General features: G+C 40.5%; 1 non-coding gene across 1 annotated transcript; it reads left to right on the top strand.

The window, feature by feature from the left end:
* Nucleotides 1-1999: 1999 nt before the first annotated feature.
* On the top strand, nt 2000-2071 carry Trnaa-cgc (transfer RNA alanine (anticodon CGC)). Its single transcript has one exon. It is a non-coding gene; the product is annotated as a tRNA-Ala (tRNA).
* The last annotated feature ends 18241 nt before the right edge of the window (nt 2072-20312 follow it).

Below are 20312 nucleotides of genomic sequence, written 5' to 3' on the forward strand. Positions count from 1 at the left end.
TTCAAACTTCTAAATTTTCACGACATAACCTCTACTTTTAATCGCCAATCAAATCCGATATTAAAATAAACTGCATGTTAGGCGAAATTGAAAGCCACTTTCAAACTATTGTCAACCACAGAGAACAGACGTCTATCTTTACTTTCTGCCTTGTGTAAAACTTTGTAACGGTCATATCAGAGTATGTGGTTATGCTCCCGTTGCGTGGCGCTAGCGCTCCATCACTTACATTGTTGTGTTGTCATTTTTGTTTCCAGTGCTCGCCGTTTTGGCCGTTTGGCGCTTGTGTCGTTTTGTGGGCTAGTATATTTTAACGATGAACACTGCCATCATGGGGTCAAATCGACTTTATATGTGGGGCAGTCTCCGTTGGTGGCGTTGAGGTGCACTTAAATCCTTTACACACGATTTCAACGTATTTTTGTTCGAGCTTAAATGTCTGTTCTCTGTGTGTCAACGTAGCAATTTTGCACATGTAATGAATATCCAAATGATTCAGGCGTTTTCTTAGGATTTATTAAGCTTTAAACTCTTCTAATTACAAATTTAGAAAATGTGTAAAAGTGTTACGTATCTTTTCGCATTCTGGGTTGGTTGATTCAGGTGTTTTTTTTTTTCAGTTCTTACAAAGGCATTTTACCAACATATCAAATTCACCCCCCGAAAGCAAATTTTTTTTTTTTAATTTTATGTATATGATTTTCGGTAGTACTTTCTCGTTGACTGCCAAAAACCGTGGTCCTTCTTGTTTTGAAACATACTGTTTGACCATAGCGATAACTTTTAAAAAACTAGGCGCCAAAAACTGCAAAAAGTGATCTATTCCACCCGAAATCGCGGTACCTACTATATGAATTCTTACTGGACAACGTTCAAAGTGACTGCATTCCACGGTGGCTAGCATATGCCCGTTGACAGAATCGGACACAGAGCGGAATCACCAGCAGACGCCAAAACGGACGGTAGCCGAAAACTCTTTCAATCAAAACGATTCAACCGAAAACGAGTTAATTATGATTCAACAGCAGCGCTGACGGCGTGTCGGGTGTAGACATGCATTTCAAATATGTTGATGGCTTTGCCAGCACCATCACCACCGGCGGCGCGATGGCAGCAGTGAGCGAGTGTCCGAATTTTGAACAGAGAGCCGCGCACTTGTCGATAAAATACATGGTAATGGAATGGCACGGCGCGGCATTGTGTGTCCGCAAGTTTCGATGTCGTCGTTCCGATCCGATCCGACACAGAAGTTGTTAGTGGCTCTGCGGCTTGGCTTGGCTCGACATGACCGGACCGCAGCGATGATGGCTAATTAATAATTTATATATTTGAGGCAATCGGGGACCCCGTTAATGGCTATCAGCGATCGTTATAATTAAATCCATATAAGCATTTTGATTTTTTGGACGTTAGCCATAGCGCGTGAAACGAAACTTGAATTTTAACAGGTCTTCACGAGCGGTTGATAGAGGAGACAGTCGACGCCGCCACGCTGTTTGGCTTTCGTCAAACTACCCTCTTTTTACGCCGAAAGCCGCGTAGCGTGGTGTTGGCATGGTGTGAGAACCGTAATTATTGAGGTCAGGCAGCGAATGAGATTTTGAATTTTTTAGTCACGCACCTCGTTAGGCGCTACAGTGGGTTTTAATTTATTAACTCGTGCTTCGTTATTGTTCATTCCGGTGGCGAAAAAAAAGTGGCGTATCGTGATTGACTGACCCTTTTCGTGCTGTTTGTTGTGTCGTTGGTTTTATTAAACCGCAGCAGCAGAAAATTATTGTGTCGCAATCAATCAAAGTGTGGGGTCGAATAACCTTTCGCACGCGGAGAGCACTTTGAAAACATACACCCTGCTGCTATCTATGTACGCCTAGTCCACATCACATGGCATGGATGAGTGAGTCCATCTTCGTTGTGCTTTATCTTGGTTCGCGTAGCGTTATGTGTGGCAAGTCGAATGAAGATAGTGAAATGTGTTGAACAGGGAGTAAATACACAAGGGGATGTAGCTCAGTGGTAGAGCGCTCGCTTCGCATGTGAGAAGTCCCGGGTTCAATCCCCGGCATCTCCAAAAGTAGATATTATTTTATTATTTTGGAGATGGGTAATTTTTGAGAACTGATTAACTGTTCCTTGTACGTACCTTTCAACGACGTTAGGTTGAACTTGCTCAAGTTACACTGTTGGTCAGCCAAAGCAAAATCAAGAAATTGACATTTGCTCAAGTTGCTGCATCCTGCTTTTACCCGTTTAATGATGAATGGGAAAGAGCAGGATGCAGCAACTTCGAGCAAGTTCAACCTGCGTCGTTGAACAGAACTTATAGGCAATCTAATGTTGTACGAAAAAGAAGAGGAAGAAGAAAACAGGTGTTTGGATTTGAAATCGTTCATGCAATAGATATGATTTTTAAAATGCTTCGGTGAAGTTTGAGACAATGTTTTCATTAAAAAGGGTTTGTTCTCCAGGTTAAGACAAGGTGAAGACTACAAAATGACCAGTTTTTTATGTTTTGTTTTCGAGATAGAATGTTTACTCTGTAGTTCTTTTTGATCGCTATCAAAAGTAGTGTCTAATGCCCCGTCACGTTTGTTATTTACATGAAGTATTCAGTGTTTTAGAGAGTTTCAGCGGAAATTCGTAGGAGTTTCCGTGGGTCTCAGGGGATGTCAAGGTGTTTCTGAGAAACTACTTTGTTTTCTGTGAGAAATGTCTACTTTAAGGCGTTATCTTGGGTTTATTAAACACTAACTCAACCCCCTTCGTGCATTAGGGTCTTTTTTTACCCCAACCGTACACTACGTCAGCGAGCTGTTCCAAGCGTAATGCATTAGGAAGGTTAAGTATATCAACAATTAGTGAAATGGTTAAGTCTTGTGCTGCTTTTGCATTCTTGGGCATAATTGTTTAGCACTTACAGCACCACTTCACTGACTGATCTATTTCACCCCAAAAGCAGAACTATTAAGTTTTTTTTAATTTCAAAAATTATAAATTTATAGCAGTAAAAATTTCATCTCATAGACTGATGAAATCCATTGTTGTACTTGTTTTGAATTGATAATACCAACTGTTTCACCCGAAATAACGGTATCTTAAATTTTTATGTGGTTTTCTTAACCTGAACACTAAATTGAAATCGTCTAACCTAATAGCAATGTAGATTCCACAACATATTATTGATTATATGTCATCTATATTGTTTTATTCCACAATGCGACATTTAATTATCACTGTTTCTATGTAATCAACTCTGATGAACGGGTCAAGAATTTGATTCATCAGTCTAGCTATGACAGGCGTCAAAAACCTGTTGCAAGATAAATTACAACACATCAGCATCAACGTGACACTCGTTAAATATTTAGATCGTGGCACCGTCGCCGTCGTTGTCGTCACAACGCGCCTGACTTCTTCGCCGTCATGCCAAAACCGGGCGGTGTTTGGTGGCAATGGAGTGAATGTGTGTTCTCTCCTCAGCATGCAACTAATTCGTGTCTGTATTATAAAACATGTCATTTTGCTGTCACTCTTAACAAGGGAAATGGGCTGTCACTTGTCACAACATTTGCCAACGCTTTTGCCTGGCTGATGTCGCCGCTGACATGCGAGACAGCACAACGCATCAGCACACCAGCTACCAGAGCAGCAGATTCCCAGCCCCAGCAGCAAAAATAGCAATGTGTTCCATCGTAATCCAGAAAGAAAGTATGCTATTATGCGTATGTGTATATGCTCATTGCTCATGCTGTGAGTGACAAGGACACAGGAAGTAACGTTAACGAAATGTACATGCCGACAATGAGCGACATGACGCTAACGGCTGTGACAGTGATGGTGACATCGATTTTGAGGCCATACATATTTTAGGCTTATTTAAAATTTCTACCATCTCACTACTCTTCAATCGGTTACTCGAACATGTTGAACATGATTGATAAATTTGAAATTGAAATAGTTAATTCTTAATTAACGAGCAACAACCTGAACCTATTTTTGTGTCTTACCCTTTAAAGACGCGCGCCTGTTTGATACTAAAACTGCACCGCGCTCGCACTGAATACGAAAAATTAAGAGAAAATCGCATTCAGGTACCGTAAAACGGGGTAACTTTGATAGTTTTTCAGTAAATTTTCGTAATATTTTTCCATGTAACAGTATTTTTCCTAGTTTTATATTTTTAAAACAAGTACTGGGGTAACAGTTATCAATTGCAATTTAAAGATTCGATAATTTTAAATACTTTGGGTGACTTTAAATTTTTCATATGAGCGGAAATCACATTTTCATTTTGGGATAACTTTGAAAGTGCCCTGAACACATCAAATCTTTAAAAATAATCGCAGATTGAAATCTTCGAAGTATGAACTTGTTGAGAGAATCCTTGTGGAATATAGGGTCTTGTACCATTTGGGCAGGTGTACCTATTTTGGGCACTTGCCGCTATAACTAAGTCAATTTCAAACGGATTGATTTGAATTTTTGTATAGAGTTAGGCACGTACAGTATCTTACTCTATACAAAAACTCAATTCAATCGGTTTGAAATTGATTTAGTTATAGCGGCAAGTACCCAAAATAGGTACACCTGCCAAAATGGTACAAGACCCTACTAGATTGGATTTTCATATCAAAATATGGATTTTTTACAAAATCCTACATATAAAATTTAGTGTGTGGAGTACTGAGTGAAAAACAGTGAGTTAAGCTTTAAAAAATCATTATCTTTAAAAATGAATTTTAAACGGTACATAAACATATTATTACATACATAATATTCATGGTAGTTTCTCTTTTATTAGGTTGTTTTTGACTGTTTTATAAACAAATCTTGAACACAACAGCTTTAACCCACCATCAGTCGCTTGCGTGTACTGAGTACACGCGTCTCAGAAAAATGCAAAAAAATAATCGAAATTCGCACCAAATTGAACCGGGTGTTGGTCCTATTCCAAGATCCACTCTTCTTCTTGTTAGTAAGGCAGAAAAAAAATTAAAAAATGCACGGAAAGTACTCGAAAAATACGTAATTCTAACCTCACATTTTAAATGTGTACTCAGTACACCGGCGCGACCGCTGGTGTAACTTTTTTGTGAACCTGACCGTTACACGAGCGGTCGCGTCGTGTACTCAGTACACGGAAAACGCTTTCAATTATGGTTTATAGGCTTTACTAGATACAATGTTGGTGTCTTCGGCAAAAATGTCCAACTGGATAATGCGCGTCTGATAGTGGACATGTGGAACCGGTCAACACGATCTGGTCCTGTCCCGCGGAATGGCCCTCGCGGGAACCTGTTTCGTGGACATTTCAATTATGGCACCAAAACTAGGCATGCGACGGCTCTATCTTCATGATTTTTCATGTACATCATCTAAGTAACCATGAAAATGACCAGTGACCTCCCTGTCTAACCCGTGGCCACCGGAATGTGCCCTGGAGGAACCTGTTTCGAGGACATTTTGACCATGACACCAAAACTAGGCATGCGACGGCTCTATCTTCATGATTTTTCATATCCATCATCTTAGTAACCATGAAAACGACCAGTGACCTCCCTGGCTAACCCGTGGCTACCGGAATGTGCCCTGGAGGAACCCGTTAAGAGGACATTTTGACCATGACACCAAAATTAGGCATGCGATGGCTCTATCTTCATGATTTTTCATATCCATCATCTTAGTAACCATGAAAACGACCAGTGACCTCCCTGGCTAACCCGTGGCCACCGGAATGTGCCCTGGAGGAACCTGTTTCGAGGACATTTTGACCACGACACCAAAACGAGACATGCGACGGCTCTATCTTCATGATTTTTCATATCCATCATCTTAGTAACCATGAAAATGACCAGTGACCATCCTGGCCAACCCGTGGCCACCTGAATGTGCCCTGGAGGAACCTGTTTCGAGGACATTTTGTCCATGACATCCAGACGCGCCAACTTGGTCAAATTATTGGGGGGGGCAAAGTCTGGTTTTTCTGCTATTTTGTATGGGAAAATCTAAAAATCGTCAAATATTGGAATATTGTGGGGGGGGGGGGCAAAACCATGCTTGCCCCCCAAAGTTGGCGCCTATGATGACATCAAAACTAGGCTAGCAACGGCTCTATTTTCATGATTTTCCATATCCATCATTTTTGTAACCGAAAAAACTGCGTTACCAAAATAGGACCAGTTACCTTCAGGTCACACTCGTGGCCACGGGGGGTAGCGGTTACCAAGACAATGAATATACAAAGTATGAAGATAGAGCCGGCAAGGAATAATCGTACCCACGCTTTTTGCACCATTTCATTGCAGAAACGGAGAATTGAACTTCTCACCATACAAAAATTCAGCTCATTACTACAAATCTAGTACTTCACCGATCTGTCCTATTACTCCAAAAGTTCTCGATATGATTCCTCCAGAAATTTCCCCTGTAGCTTCTCTAGGATTCCCCATGGGATTCCAGAGATTTTTGTAAGGATTCATCCTGCCATTCCCTTTAAAATTTCTACTGGGATTCTCCCAGTCATACCTGCAATGCTCTAATACTTCAACTATTCCTGCTCAATAAGTATTTGCTGAGTAATTCCTGCTGCAACTTATTCTGCACATTTTGTACTTGTATTTTTTTCCAGGAGTTTCACCGGTAATTTCGGCAAAAACCACCAGGAATTTCTTCAGAGATTCAATCAAAGATTGCTGGTTCCAGGAAACCCTGTTGAATTACTCCAGAGATGCCTCATTTTCTTCCAAAGCATTTCTTTTAATGATTCCTTCATGAATTTCCCCTTTTCCATAGATTCTCGCTGTGACTCCTCTAGAAGTTTGCTTTGAATCCCTCCAGAAATTCCCGCTGGTACTTCACGTGGCATTTCTACATAAATTCTTCATGTGATTATTCCATGAATTCCTTTAGGAATTATACCTTTGCATTTTTCGGTGGAAATTCATCCGGGGGATATATCACGAAATTTCGACAGAGATTTATCAAGAAATTTCTCTAGGGATTTATCAAAGAATTTCTTAAGCAATTTTCTGCAGAGTTCTTTTAGAACTAGGTGGGCTTGCCCCGGCGTTATATCTCGCAGTATCGCATGAAACTGAATTTGCTTCCACTGCTGTCTACTGTCATATCTTTTGGAGTTTGAAGGCTATGTTTCAGTAGGAATAATATGTCAAGAATAAGTACAGTAGACGTTCGGTCGGTGCAAACGGTTTAACTGCAATGATTTTTACTATAGACGCTATACCCATACAACCAGTAATCGTATAAGATGTTGAATAAGATGATAAAGTGGTGGCCATATGCAAGCATGCCTCTATTTAGGCGCATGCAAAATGTACGCATATCGCCTCCACTTTAACATCTTATGCAACATCTTATACGGTCACTGGTTGACTGGGTAGATTCCATAGACTCGCAGAGGCGAAGACAATTGTAGCCAAACGAACTGTCAGTTCGTGTAGCCAAACGAGCATGACGTCACAATTTCAATAGTGATAATGGATTACGTGACGTCATATTTGCTCGGTACACTCTAAATTCACGGTAAAACACACTAAAATCGTATTTCTCAACCATGTCTCCGCGAGTCTATGGAATCTATAGTGTCTATACTTTTTACCTGTAAGTCCGGTAAGTTCAACAAATTTGGAGTTATCGCACCGCCAAACGTCAAAATGAATGAATGTGGATGAATAAAACGAAGAGAAAAAGCAGGATCTTCATATAACAAAATGCAGAAGTAACTGATGCTTCACCCTCATTCACGCTAGGTGAATAAGTTCCTCTGGCCTATGAACAATCGCATGAAGTTCACGTTCATTTTACGTCAATTGATGGCTTGATGACATCTGTCAGGCGTTGCAGTTACTCAATTTCATTCGTTAAGTGAAACGTAAACATGTTGCAGTGAACAGCTAAACAAAATTTCTGACTTCGAAAACTATCATATAACTGCGAAAGTGTTTGTATAACGCTAAACTGGTTAGCAGACTTGGTTCCAGGAGGAGCGTGATATCATAAAGACTATTCCGTGAATCACGCTTATTATTCAAATAGCAAAACATTGAAACCATAAAAAAGTTACGTTATATCAAGGTAAAAGTTACGTTATATTGAGTTACGTAATATCGAGGCTACGTTATACCGAGGTATGACTGTTTACAAATCAGTTGGTAACCAAAACCACAAACCAAAAAAATATGGCTCCGTGAAGCAAAAAAAACTGTTTTTTATTTCTTTTAATTCGAAAATTACAAAACTAGATTGAACATACTTTATACGATACAAAAAAAAACGCTTTTGGGAGGCTAATATGTATCAAATTAACGGATTCACCATGCTATAAGCGAAAATTATATGCATGATCGCCTTCATATAGAGTAGGAACCGTGAGCGCTGGTCTTTTTCACGGTTACTTAGGGTAAATTGCCAATTATTGCTCACTTTGAAAACTCGCTAACTGTTGCACACTCCATGCTTTTCTGATGGCGAGTTTTTAAGGTGTGTAACAATTGGCGATTTACCCTAGATGATGGATATGTATATAACATCAAAAAGATGGAGCAGTTGCGTGCCTAGTTTTGGCGCCTTGGTCAAAATTGTTCTCAAAACAGGTTCCTTCAAGGCAAAGTCCAGTGGCCACGGGATGGCCAGAGAGGTCACTGGTCATTTTCATGGTTACTAAGATTATGGATATGAAAAATCATGAAGATAGAGCCGTCGCATGCCTAGTTTTGGTGTCATGGTCAAAATGTCCTCGAAACAGGTTCCTCCAGGGCACATTCCGGTGGCCACGGGTTAGCCAGGGAGGTCACTGGTCATTTTCATTGTTATTAAGATGATGGATATGAAAAATCATGAAGATAGAGCCGTCGCATGTCTAGTTTTGGTGTCATGGTCAAAATGTCCTCGTAACAGGTTCCTCCAGGGCACATTCCGGTGGCCACAGGTTAGTCAGGGACGTCACTGGTCATTTTCATGGTTACTAAGATGATGGATATGAAAAATCATGGAGATAGAGCCGTCGCATGCCATGTTTTGGTGTCATGGTCAAAATGTCCTCGAAACAGGTTCCTCCAGGGTACATTCCGGTGGCGACGTGTTAGTCAGGGAGGTCACTGATCATTTTCATGGTTACTGAGATGATGGATATGAAAAATCATGAAGAAAGAGCCGTCACATGTCTAGTTTTGGTGTCATGGTCAAAATGTCCTCGAAATAGGTTCCTCCAGGGCACATTCCGGTGGCCACGGGTTAGCCAGGGAGGTCACTGGTCATTTTCATGGTTACTAAGATGATGGATATGAAAAATCATGAAGATAGAGCCGTCGCATGCCATGTTTTGGTGTCATGGTCAAAATGTCCTCGAAACAGGTTCCTCCGGGGCACATTCCAGTGGCCACGGGTTAGCCAGGGAGGTCACTGGTCATTTTCATTGTTATTAAGATGATGGATATGAAAAATCATGAAGAAAGAGCCGTCGCATGTCTAGTTTTGGAGTCATGGTCAAAATGTCCTCGTAACAGGTTCCTCCAGGGCACATTCCGGTGGCCACGGGTTAGCCAGGGAGGTCACTGGTCATTTTCATGGTTACTAAGATGATGGATATGAAAAATCATGAAGATAGAGCCGTCGCATGCCATGTTTTGGTGTCATGGTCAAAATGTCCTCGAAACAGTTTCCTCCAGGGCACATTCCGGTGGCCACGGGTTAGCCAGGGAGGTCACTGGTCATTTTCATGGTTACTAAGATGATGAATATGAAAAATCATGAAGATAGAGCCGTCGCATGCCTAGTTTTGGTGTCATGGTCAAAATGTCCTCGAAATAGGTTCCTCCAGGGCACATTCCGGTGGCCACGGGTTAGCCAGGGAGGTCACTGGTCATTTTCATGGTTACTAAGATGATGAATATGAAAAATCATGAAGATAGAGCCGTCGCATGCCATGTTTTGATGTCATGGTTAAAATATCCTCGAAACAGGTTCCTCCAGGGCACATTCCGGTGGCCACGGGTTAGCCAGGGAGGTCACTGGTCGTTTTCATGGTTACTAAGATGATGGATATGAAAAATCATGAAGATAGAGCCGTCGCATGCCTAGTTTTGGTGTCATGGTCAAAATGTCCTCGAAACAGGTTCCTCCAGGGTACATTCCGGTGGCCACGGGTTAGCCAGGGAGGTCACTGGTCGTTTTCATGGTTACTAAGATGATGGATATGAAAAATCGTGAAGATAGAGCCGTCGCATATCTAGTTTTGGTGTCATGGTCAAAATGTCCTCTTAACAGGTTCCTCCAGGGCACATTCCGGTGGCCACGGGTTAGCCAGGGAGGTCACTAGTCATTTTCATGGTTACTAAGATGATGGATATGAAAAATCATGAAGATAGAGCCGTCGCATGCCTAGTTTTGGTGTCATGTTCAAAATGTCCTCGTAACAGGTTCCTCCAGGGCATATTCCGGTGGCCACGTGTTAGCCAGGGAGGTCACTAGTCATTTTCATGGTTACTAAGATGATGGATATGAAAAATCATAAAGATAGAGCCGTCGCATGCCTAGTTTTGGTGTCATGTTCAAAATGTCCTCTTAACAGGTTCCTCCAGGGCACATTCCGGTGGCCACGGGTTAGCCAGGGAGGTCACTGGTCGTTTTCATGGTTACTAAGATGATGGATATGAAAAATCATGAAGATAGAGCCGTCGCATGCCTAGTTTTGGTGTCATGGTCAAAATGTCCTCGAAACAGGTTCCTCCAGGGCACATTCCGGTGGCCACGGGTTAGCCAGGGAGGTCACTGGTCATTTTCATGGTTACTTAGATGATGTACATGAAAAATCATGAAGATAGAGCCATCGCATGCCTAGTTTTGGTGCCATAATTAAAATGTCCACGAAACAGGTTCCCGCGAGGGCCATTCCGACACGCGGGACAGGACCAGATCGTGTTGACCGGTTCCACATGTCCACTATCAGACGCGCATTATCCAGTTGGACATTTTTGCTGAAGACAGCAACATTGTATCTAGCAAAGCATATAAACCATAATTGAAAGCGTTTGCCGTGTACTGAGTACACGACGCGACCGCTCGTGTAACTTTTTTTGATGCGACTGATGGAGGGTTAACTACATGAAATTACAGGGCATTGCATACTTTTAGGCATAAAAACACACTTCAAGACCAGATTTGGAATCTACTATGATGAACCATAGAATAAAAGTCCATTCATTGAAAAAATAGTTGAAACAAAGACATATAGCAGATTGTTTGACGAGGTTCACAAATAACAAGAGTATCAACAATTTTTATTTTTTGACCAAAACTTAGTTTTGATCTACGTTTGCCTGTTTTTCTTAACTGATTCAAGGAATCATAGTTATAAGATAAACTATACAATGCCTGTCGCACTGTCAAAATTACCCGCATTATCAAAGTTACCCCGTTTTACGATAACTGTAAAGGACAACGGCAATTTTTAACCAATTATCGTGAAAAGGCATCATCATATACGACCTCGATATATCGGCACTGAGCTTATGAATTTTGAAACTGATTAAAGCAATCAAATCGGAAAGAACTCCCCGGTTTTACTGGTGAAACTCCTGAAGGTGATGCAGTTTTTCGTCAATCTTGAGCCAGTCAAACAAAGTATTGACTCTTCAATTCACACGTATGGAGAAATTGAGCATGAGCATGAGCATGATTGACCGCCCGCGGTTGCTCCTCTGTTATTGCAAGGACAACTGCATTTACATAATGAACCAACAGATGGTGCTTGGGATTAGCTTTCTCTTCATTGTGTAAATGCTGGAATCCCAATACTTTTCAATAAGCAATACCAGCGCCGGCCGCGTCCGAATGCAGGTCAATTGAGGATAGGGAAGGAAGTGATGACGTGATTCTCGCTTAGGCCAATAACCGAGGAATTCTCTGCGTTACTACGAGAAATTACTAGGAGTTTGGACAGGGGAAATGGAGATATGTTGAGGATTTCATCGTGGTAAACGAATGTCATGTTTTGATTCGCGATTAATAATGCGCTCAAGAAGAAATACCCTTCTAAACCGTGGACGACGAACGCGATCTATTGTGCCTCAAAACTCACCCTACATAAGTTATTTATTCGCAACTAAGGAGAATACAATGCTAAACACCGACGCATCTGTAGTTTGCGTTTCCGCGCGAGACAATGCTAAACGCGATCAATTCACAAGTATTAACAAAATAACACGTTATAAATAAATCAGAAACATCTTACCGCATGGTTCACCGTTTATCTTTTACCGATCCTCTCTTTTTTCCAGAAATTCATGCAACCTTTATTTGAGTCAAAACATTTATTCATTTAGACTAAAATATTACAAATGTCGACACCGAAGATGACGAACCATTCAAATTTTTTGTGTACATGCAAAAAATGAAAGAAAAATATTTATTATCTACTAAATGTGCATTTGGAACTAGCGCCGACACATGACGTGACGAACTTTTCAATATTTGTTAGATAAATACACAAAAACCAGAGCAGAATTTTATACATCCTTTAGCATTAATTATTATGATAAAATGGAGCGAGCTCACCAATAAACATCCTTCGAAGTGTCCAGTGCATATGTGCTGCAGCATCTTCCACTAACTGGCCTCGAAATCACACTGAACCGCTACAACAACACACGGGTGCGACGATGTGCACATTCAAATTGTCGACGACGACGCGGCCGATCCGAATGAAAAAAGCGGCACTTTCACTTTGCCTCCCAAAACAAACTAAACCGCCCCGTACGAAGATAAGCACGCACACAGAATGACGACGCGATGCAACGACGAACCAAGACGGACTCATATGAGAAATATACACAAATAGATACATGATAGACAAAGTGAAAGAGATAAGTTTCAAGATGCAACTTTCGACATTGACAACAAGAAACAAGTCGACACTCATGGTGACGAACTATACAAATTTGATCAAAATGTTCAAAAGATACATATACATATAATGAATAAATAAAATAATGAAAAGAGAGACATCCAGAAAGAAATTAACAAAGAAGCAGCAAGGAACAATCTCACAAGATAAAAAAGCCCACCACGACCACACGATGACGCGCGATCCGACGAACCCGAGCTATCACTTTTCACTGATGGCTAGGTGACTACTTCGACAATGATTTTTCATAAGGGCCTAACTGACTTGATCGATTTCTCTTCGTCGACTCTCTCTTTCGCTAATAACTTGATCAAAACAAACAAAATCATTATTCTTTTTGTTTCTATAGCAACATGTAGTCGTCTTCTTCGCATTTCAACCAAAAAATCTTTGGAAAACTCAATACACATTCTGTGATAACACAAAGAGAAAACCGATGAAGAGAACTCGAAAATGTCAGTTAGGCCCAGATGAAGAATCAGTGTCGACTTCTTTGTAGCACCGCCATCCTGAATGCCGTATGGGAGGGAACTAGAAAAAAAAGCCCACACACACGACGACGCACGGTCCGACGAACCCGAGCTATCACTTTTCACTGATGGCTAGGTGACTACTTCTTTGTAGCACCGCCATCCTGAATAGAGCTTGCTGGCGTTTATTCACCTTCTCTTTCAAACATGCAGGCGGAATAGGATTTGTTGTCATCAGGAAAGGTTTCCCGATGAAAACAAATCCTATCCCGCCTGCAAGCTTGAAAGAGAGAGGTGAATAAACGTCAGCAAGCTCTATGCCGTTTGCGAGGGAACTAGAAACTAGAAAAAAAAAGCCCACACACACGACGACGCGCGATCCGACGAACCCGAGCTATCACTTTTCACTGATGGCTAGGTGGCTACTTCTTTGTAGCACCGCCATCCTGAATGCCGTTTGCGAGGGAACTAGAAAAAAAAGCCCACACACACGACGACGCACGGTCCGACGAACCCGAGCTATCACTTTTCACCCGTATGGAGAAATTCCCGAGGAACTCCTGCAGGATTTTTCGAAAGGTTCTCAAAGTAATTCCTGAGGAACTGCTGAATGAATTCCAGCATAGCTACTGAAGAAGTTTTTCGAGAAACTGCTGGAAACTCCTGAAGAATTTCACGGGAAGTCCTGAGGCATTCCCTAGGAACTCGTAGAGGTATATTCTCAAAGAACATCACGATGAATATCTGAGGGACTCCTGGAGGAATATCCGAGGAACGCCTGGAGAAATTCTTGGGTAATTTCCGACATTGCAAAATATCATAAAGATCATGTTATGTCAGTGGATGCACAAGTAACGTAAAGAAATACTCAAAATATTATGAGATAAAACAGGGGTTATCATGAAAGAATTACATCGATAAAGTAAAGAGACACAAGAGTATAGCTTATAGAGCTTGAAGGTCTTAATTCCAGAATAGTTTGGATGATCTAGGTCGCCAAGTGAATGTTGCTAAGTAATCATAATTGCACTCTGAGGCTCGAGGAGTAGCGTAGATTATATTCCGTGAGCAATCGCTACAATAAAAATATCCCAAGATTTTCAGATAATGTGACCCACACCTCAAAATACTTTGGGTCCATTTGTATGCCAGTAGACACCAATAAAGATACAAATAAAGATACTCGTAATATAATAAGGTTCAACCGACACAATCGTGAAAGAATTATGCCGATAGAGTGAAGAGGAACAAGATTAGAGCCTGTAGACCTTGAAGTTCCTAATTCCAGAATAAGTTTGGAATGCTTGGAATACCCCACGAATGTGTAACGAGTTTGTTTCTGCTCAACACAAACAGCAGCTTATGCGCCACTTCCTCGTATGAGAAAGACTGCTGGTGCTGTTAAGGGCCCAGCTAAGAAACCCTTTTCTCGGGCGAGTCTGTTTAATGGCTCAAACGCTTCCGTAATTTCCTTAAGCCCAATCGCTGACCCAACTTCCCTGTTCAGTCCCTCCCCGTAAATCAAGAAAACTCTTTAGTCTTCTGAATCGAAAAGTTCAAAAGAAATCAATTTAAAAGAAAATATTCTAACTTAACCACTTCAATTATGGTTGCAAAACCAATGCAGAAAAGGTGTGCCTATTTTGGACCGTGCACGAAATTCTAGCAAAATGATTTTTATTGGATCCAATTCCGTTAGTGCACATCGATCTACTACGGCTACCCTGATCTATCTTAACCTAGGTTTTCTTCTGAGTGTACTTTCCGGCGTGGAGGGTCCAACGATGCCGTTGATCGGGGCCCCGACGAAGTTCGAAGAACGCTCACCAACTTCGCATGCGATCAAGCAACCTGCCAATACGCCTCACGCCACGTGTAACTTTGTCGGCTATCACCACAGTTTCGCCGTGCACTCGTCAGCTACTCGCTCTGGATCGAACTCGATCGCTTTGCACCGACCAGCCTTGCAACGGTCTCTCCAGTGCGTGATTCGGTCCTCGCAAGAAAACTTCCAATACGAATTCGCTTCTGACCGTGAGTAAAATCGACCAGTTGTCGCGTTCGAGCAGTCAACGATGGCTAGTCCGATGACGGTCGGATAAGAGGTGAGCTGAAGCGAGGCTCTCAGGAGTGCTCACGGACGGCGGCCGAATGCAATACGCACCAAGGATGCAAAGCACGTGGGTGGTAGAGGGAGGTTACTCCGAGTCCACACAGACACCCTACGTTGTAGGGGTAATCCTGCAACGTAGTCGTTAGATTCGAGCCTAATCGGTTCATTCACAATAGCTTACCTTGGAATTTACTACTATAAATTACAATTAGCAATTGTTCTCTGCGTGTGTGATGCCTAATTGGTAAGTATTTACTACAAGAAATTCAAGGCTAGATACAGACTTTAAAATACAATTTATAAAGTCTTACCAATTCGAATACTGATTTACTTGCACTAGGCACAATTTTGGGTTTATTCACACTTTAGATTAACTTTAAATCTTCGATTTAGTGCTTCTACAATCTTTAAGGTTCTTCTCTTTTGAGCTAGAGGCTAACTGTAGCTTAACACATCCGCACTGGTAGGGAATCACAACTCAAGTGGGCTATTAAATGCATAGCCAAGCGCCACTAATTATCGTCTGTATTTGTAAATGCCTAAGACGCGAAAGAACAAAGAATCCTCTTTGATTTAACTTAGCAATGCAGCATTTAAAAGATTAAATGCGCATTTTAAATCCAGGTAGAGCACTCATGTGAGTGGAGCTCAATAGAACGAGAGAGCGGAGCCGAAATCAAATTTTATTTTACCGCGTGCACTCAAACCCTTTCCTCTGATGTAGAGTAGGGCGAATACGGGTGCTTTGTCCATGCTTTTTTCTTGTATTTCGCTTTGCGGTAGGGTAACCAGGGCCGGATTTACAAATGTGGGGACCCGGGGCCACAGTGTTGTGGGGGCCCTTTTTAGGGGATTTATTTTTTTTGTTCATGTAACATAGAAAAAAAAATGTAAAAAATATTAATCATTCTTGCAAATAAATATCATTAAGAAATTTTAATGTCGTTGTGAAAAAAATGAATCTAGAACATTAAGCAGAACTAGGAAAAATGTTAATATCCATTAAATTTATTTATTAGATTCCATGCCTACTTAAAATTCATGTCAAAGTTCCTAGAGAAACTGCAAGAAGAATTCAAAGGTAAAATGTTCAAAAAATCGTTTTTGCGAAATCCAGAAAGAACTTCTAATGAATCAGTGCTGCAATCTGGAGAAGCTGCTGGTCGATCACCATAAAGAATGAACACTTAACAAAAACATGTCTTAATACGACCTCTCCTAGTTCTGGCGGCTTTACAAAAGAATTTTCCACAAAACTTCAAAAATCAAAGAGTAAATTTTTATAAGAAATGATGAAGAAATTTCAAAGGGAACCCATGATAAGTTCCTGATAGATTTTCTGATTTTATTTTCAATAGAATTTTAAATTAAATACCTCGAAAATCTTTGGTGGAAATGTCTGAGCCAATTCCTCCAAAAATTTACTTAAAGGAGCTGTCAAGGAAATTTTCACGATTTGTCGATACCCCCTCCCTCCCTTGTAAGATGTTTTGTATTAGAACCAGTATATTTTTGTATGACGCGTAAGATTTCTAAAACCCCTTCTTCCCCATAAACCCTTACTTAATTAATAAACAGTCACTTCAGTCAGCGAATCTCTCATCCTAAAAACAGCGTACTGACACTCTTCAAAACAATCAGAAACTCTTCGAAAATTCATGCTAGATTTCAAAAGTTTTGATGATCTACAATTTGAGTTAGTCGAAAGCTGTCTAAGTAAAATAAAACTCTAGAGTACCCAAATAGAAACTTTTAAGGAAGGGGAGTTCGACTGGAATTTGGTATTACGTGGGTTTCGGCTTCTTAGTCATGAATTTTGCGTCGACTACTTGGTTATCTTCGCCTACGTTTCGAAGGCCCCATCCCGGGTCGAAACGTAGGCGAAGATATCCAAGTAGTCGACGCAAAATTCATGACTAAGAAGCCGAAACCCACGTAATAGAAATTTTTAAGTTTTGAGTAAAAAAATCCATTACTCCAACTCTATGAGAAATTGTTTAAGATATTTCCAAAAGCCTTAGACAAAAAAAAAACAAACAAATATAGCAGGAATTCTTTAGAATTAAATCGAAGATTTTTTTAAGCAATTGCATAAAAAAAGTAAATGATCCACAAATTGGATCGAATATTTTTATGGCATTACAAATGTACCAAAAGCATTATAGATGTGCACTGAGGTTCCATCAGTAGTATATAGGGTAAGTGCTCCAATTATGGCTATAGTACCAATTATTCGCCATAGATGATGTTCACCCTTTAACGATGTAAATCAACAAAAAAAAATTTGAACAACAGATCACGTTCACAAAAGATGGTTGCACTCATTTAAACTCCACATTTTGCTCAAATTATGGTAGGAAGAAATCATTTTCCTTAAAATTTCGAATTCCTTGCACCCTTTTTCTCCATAGTGTACTAGTTATGGCTAATCCCATAAGGAATGCATGCAAATAGTGTGAAAAGGAACCGAAGTTAACAAATGTAGCCATAATTGGTACAGGGTTCCTATCATTGGTACACGCTTTAATAAATACTAAAAGTAGTTTTGGCTCCGTTTCTATATTTTTCCTGAAAGGTATGCTAGCTATCTTTTAACATATTGGTGACAATCGTTGGTCTTCTTGTTATTTTTATACAAATAGTTTTCCTTAGGTAGTGCCATAATTAGTACAGGCACCCTACTACATTCCACGATTTTTTTTTCACTATTAAAGTATGATACAGTATGTAGATATCGTAACCCAAACTTCAAAGTGCATTGGAGGCCATTTGTATTTCACGGAATGTCCAACTACCACAATATCAAGTTGCTCATAGCATTGCGAGGTCTAATGGACATCAACGTGACAAAATTTCTCGAACAGTATGAACACAAACGATGGAAGATGTTTTAGATCTTAAGAAAATGAATTCCAGAGTAGTTTGGATGACCTACATCACCCAATTCATGTACCATGTGTTTTCTAGGGATGAGGCTTTGAGGCTTTTTGAGTACCGTAGACAATGTTCTGTGATCATTAATCGTGTATAAAATTTGGTCGAGAATGTTGGATTTGTGTCACAAACTTCGGAGTACTTTGGAGGCCTTAGAATAGCTCTTTGATCAAAACTTCAACATTGCATATCAAGGATCAGTGAAAACTATTAATGATTAGCAAAACGATGAAATTTGAGCAAAACATGTAGAATTTATAAAAAATACAAAAAAAGCCACGTATTTTCGGCTCCCAGCAAAAGGGGGGAGGATGCAAAGGGGGGAGGTACCTTGCATTTCTTAGCACAACTATTCCTCTTGACTATAAAAAATCCGGGGTAGAATGTTTTAAAACAAAGAAGATAGTGCATTTCTACCAAAAGTAGATCGTCCCGTGTGTTTACGGGTTAATAAATTAATCAAGAAATTTTAAAATTTTGAGGTGAAATTCGAGTTTAAAAAAAAATTCCTAACCAATCCGATGAGTTTAGCGGTGTTTTTTTTCAAATGCATTTATTATCTATCACCCTCCTCCCTTGACGAATCAGCGAGCATTGTGACAAAATAAGAAAAAGAGATTTGTTTCGGCTTTATTGTAGTACCACAAAATGAACTTTAATTGTTTTTCAGCAGTTATTTTTTTTTTACAATATTATATGACTGAGTGAAAACTACAGTGAGATTAGCTATCATAAACCATTATCTTTGCAAAAATATATTTTTAACCGTACAAGAAAATGCGGGGGCTGTTCATAAACCACGTAGTCATTTTTTGGTAGATTACAAGCCTCCCTCCACCCGGCTGGTCCTTCGTTCATACAAAAATTTTGCCCAACCCCCCCAACATGACCACGTGGTTTATGGATGGCCCCTTACATACATGCTATTCATGGTGAGTTCTCTATTTTTAGGTTGTTTTTAATGTTTTATAAACATGTTTTATGTGGCTTGACTAGCCAAGTCAGATCAACCAGCTCTAAATATCATATTCAGGTTACCCGTATAAGCTCATCGGAATTTGTGATCCAATAGATTGTTATTCGGTATTAGAAACCCTTCGATTCCGTACATAACGTATCAGTTTACTACCAAATATGGCCCTCTAGCAGGTACAAAATGCCGATTTCAAAAAACAGTAGCATGCTTCTGGTCCTGTCAATCAGCATTAAAAAGTGTTGTCACCGTTCCGATGGACCTAATCGTCCCCGAAAGCGACAGCACAGTTAAGCCGATAAGTTGTCGCTTCTGTGAAGGCTCAATCTCGATTTATTTTCGGGCGCATCAAATTTCGTCTTGTGGCAGAAAGCAACGGCAGCAGCAGTTAAAAAAAAACTGTCATGCCAAGCACCGCCACAACATGTTTTGTAAGAGTGGCCAAATAGAACCATTCGGTGACCGAATTGATTGACCTCGGCATGTGTGTATACTGGATTTGAGCCAGCACGTTAGACCAAAGCACAGGCACACGTGGTGCATGAAACAAATTTGTGCTACCATCTATCAATTGTGATTTTCTTCAAACGACCGTTCAAGTGAACCACGCTATGCCAGACTAGTACCTAAAACAGCTTAGGGTTTTGCTTGGGAAAAAATAACGACTTGTTTAGACCGATATTTATGTTCGTGTCTCTTCGCTGTAAAATAAATCTGTAACGTGATGCTTTTAGTTTTCAGAAGCAATTTGTATGGTTATCCATAAACAAGGCGCAGACGGTGCGTGCTGTCATTTTTCACTGCTCATTCTATCCCAGCTTGCAATTAACAAACGGAAATATAGTGTCACAACACGAGGACCCAGTGGAAACTATTTTCGGTACGTGAGAAACATTAAGT

Source organism: Aedes albopictus, chromosome 2 (genome assembly GCF_035046485.1).
Source record: "Aedes albopictus strain Foshan chromosome 2, AalbF5, whole genome shotgun sequence".
Lineage (NCBI taxonomy): Eukaryota > Metazoa > Arthropoda > Insecta > Diptera > Culicidae > Aedes > Aedes albopictus.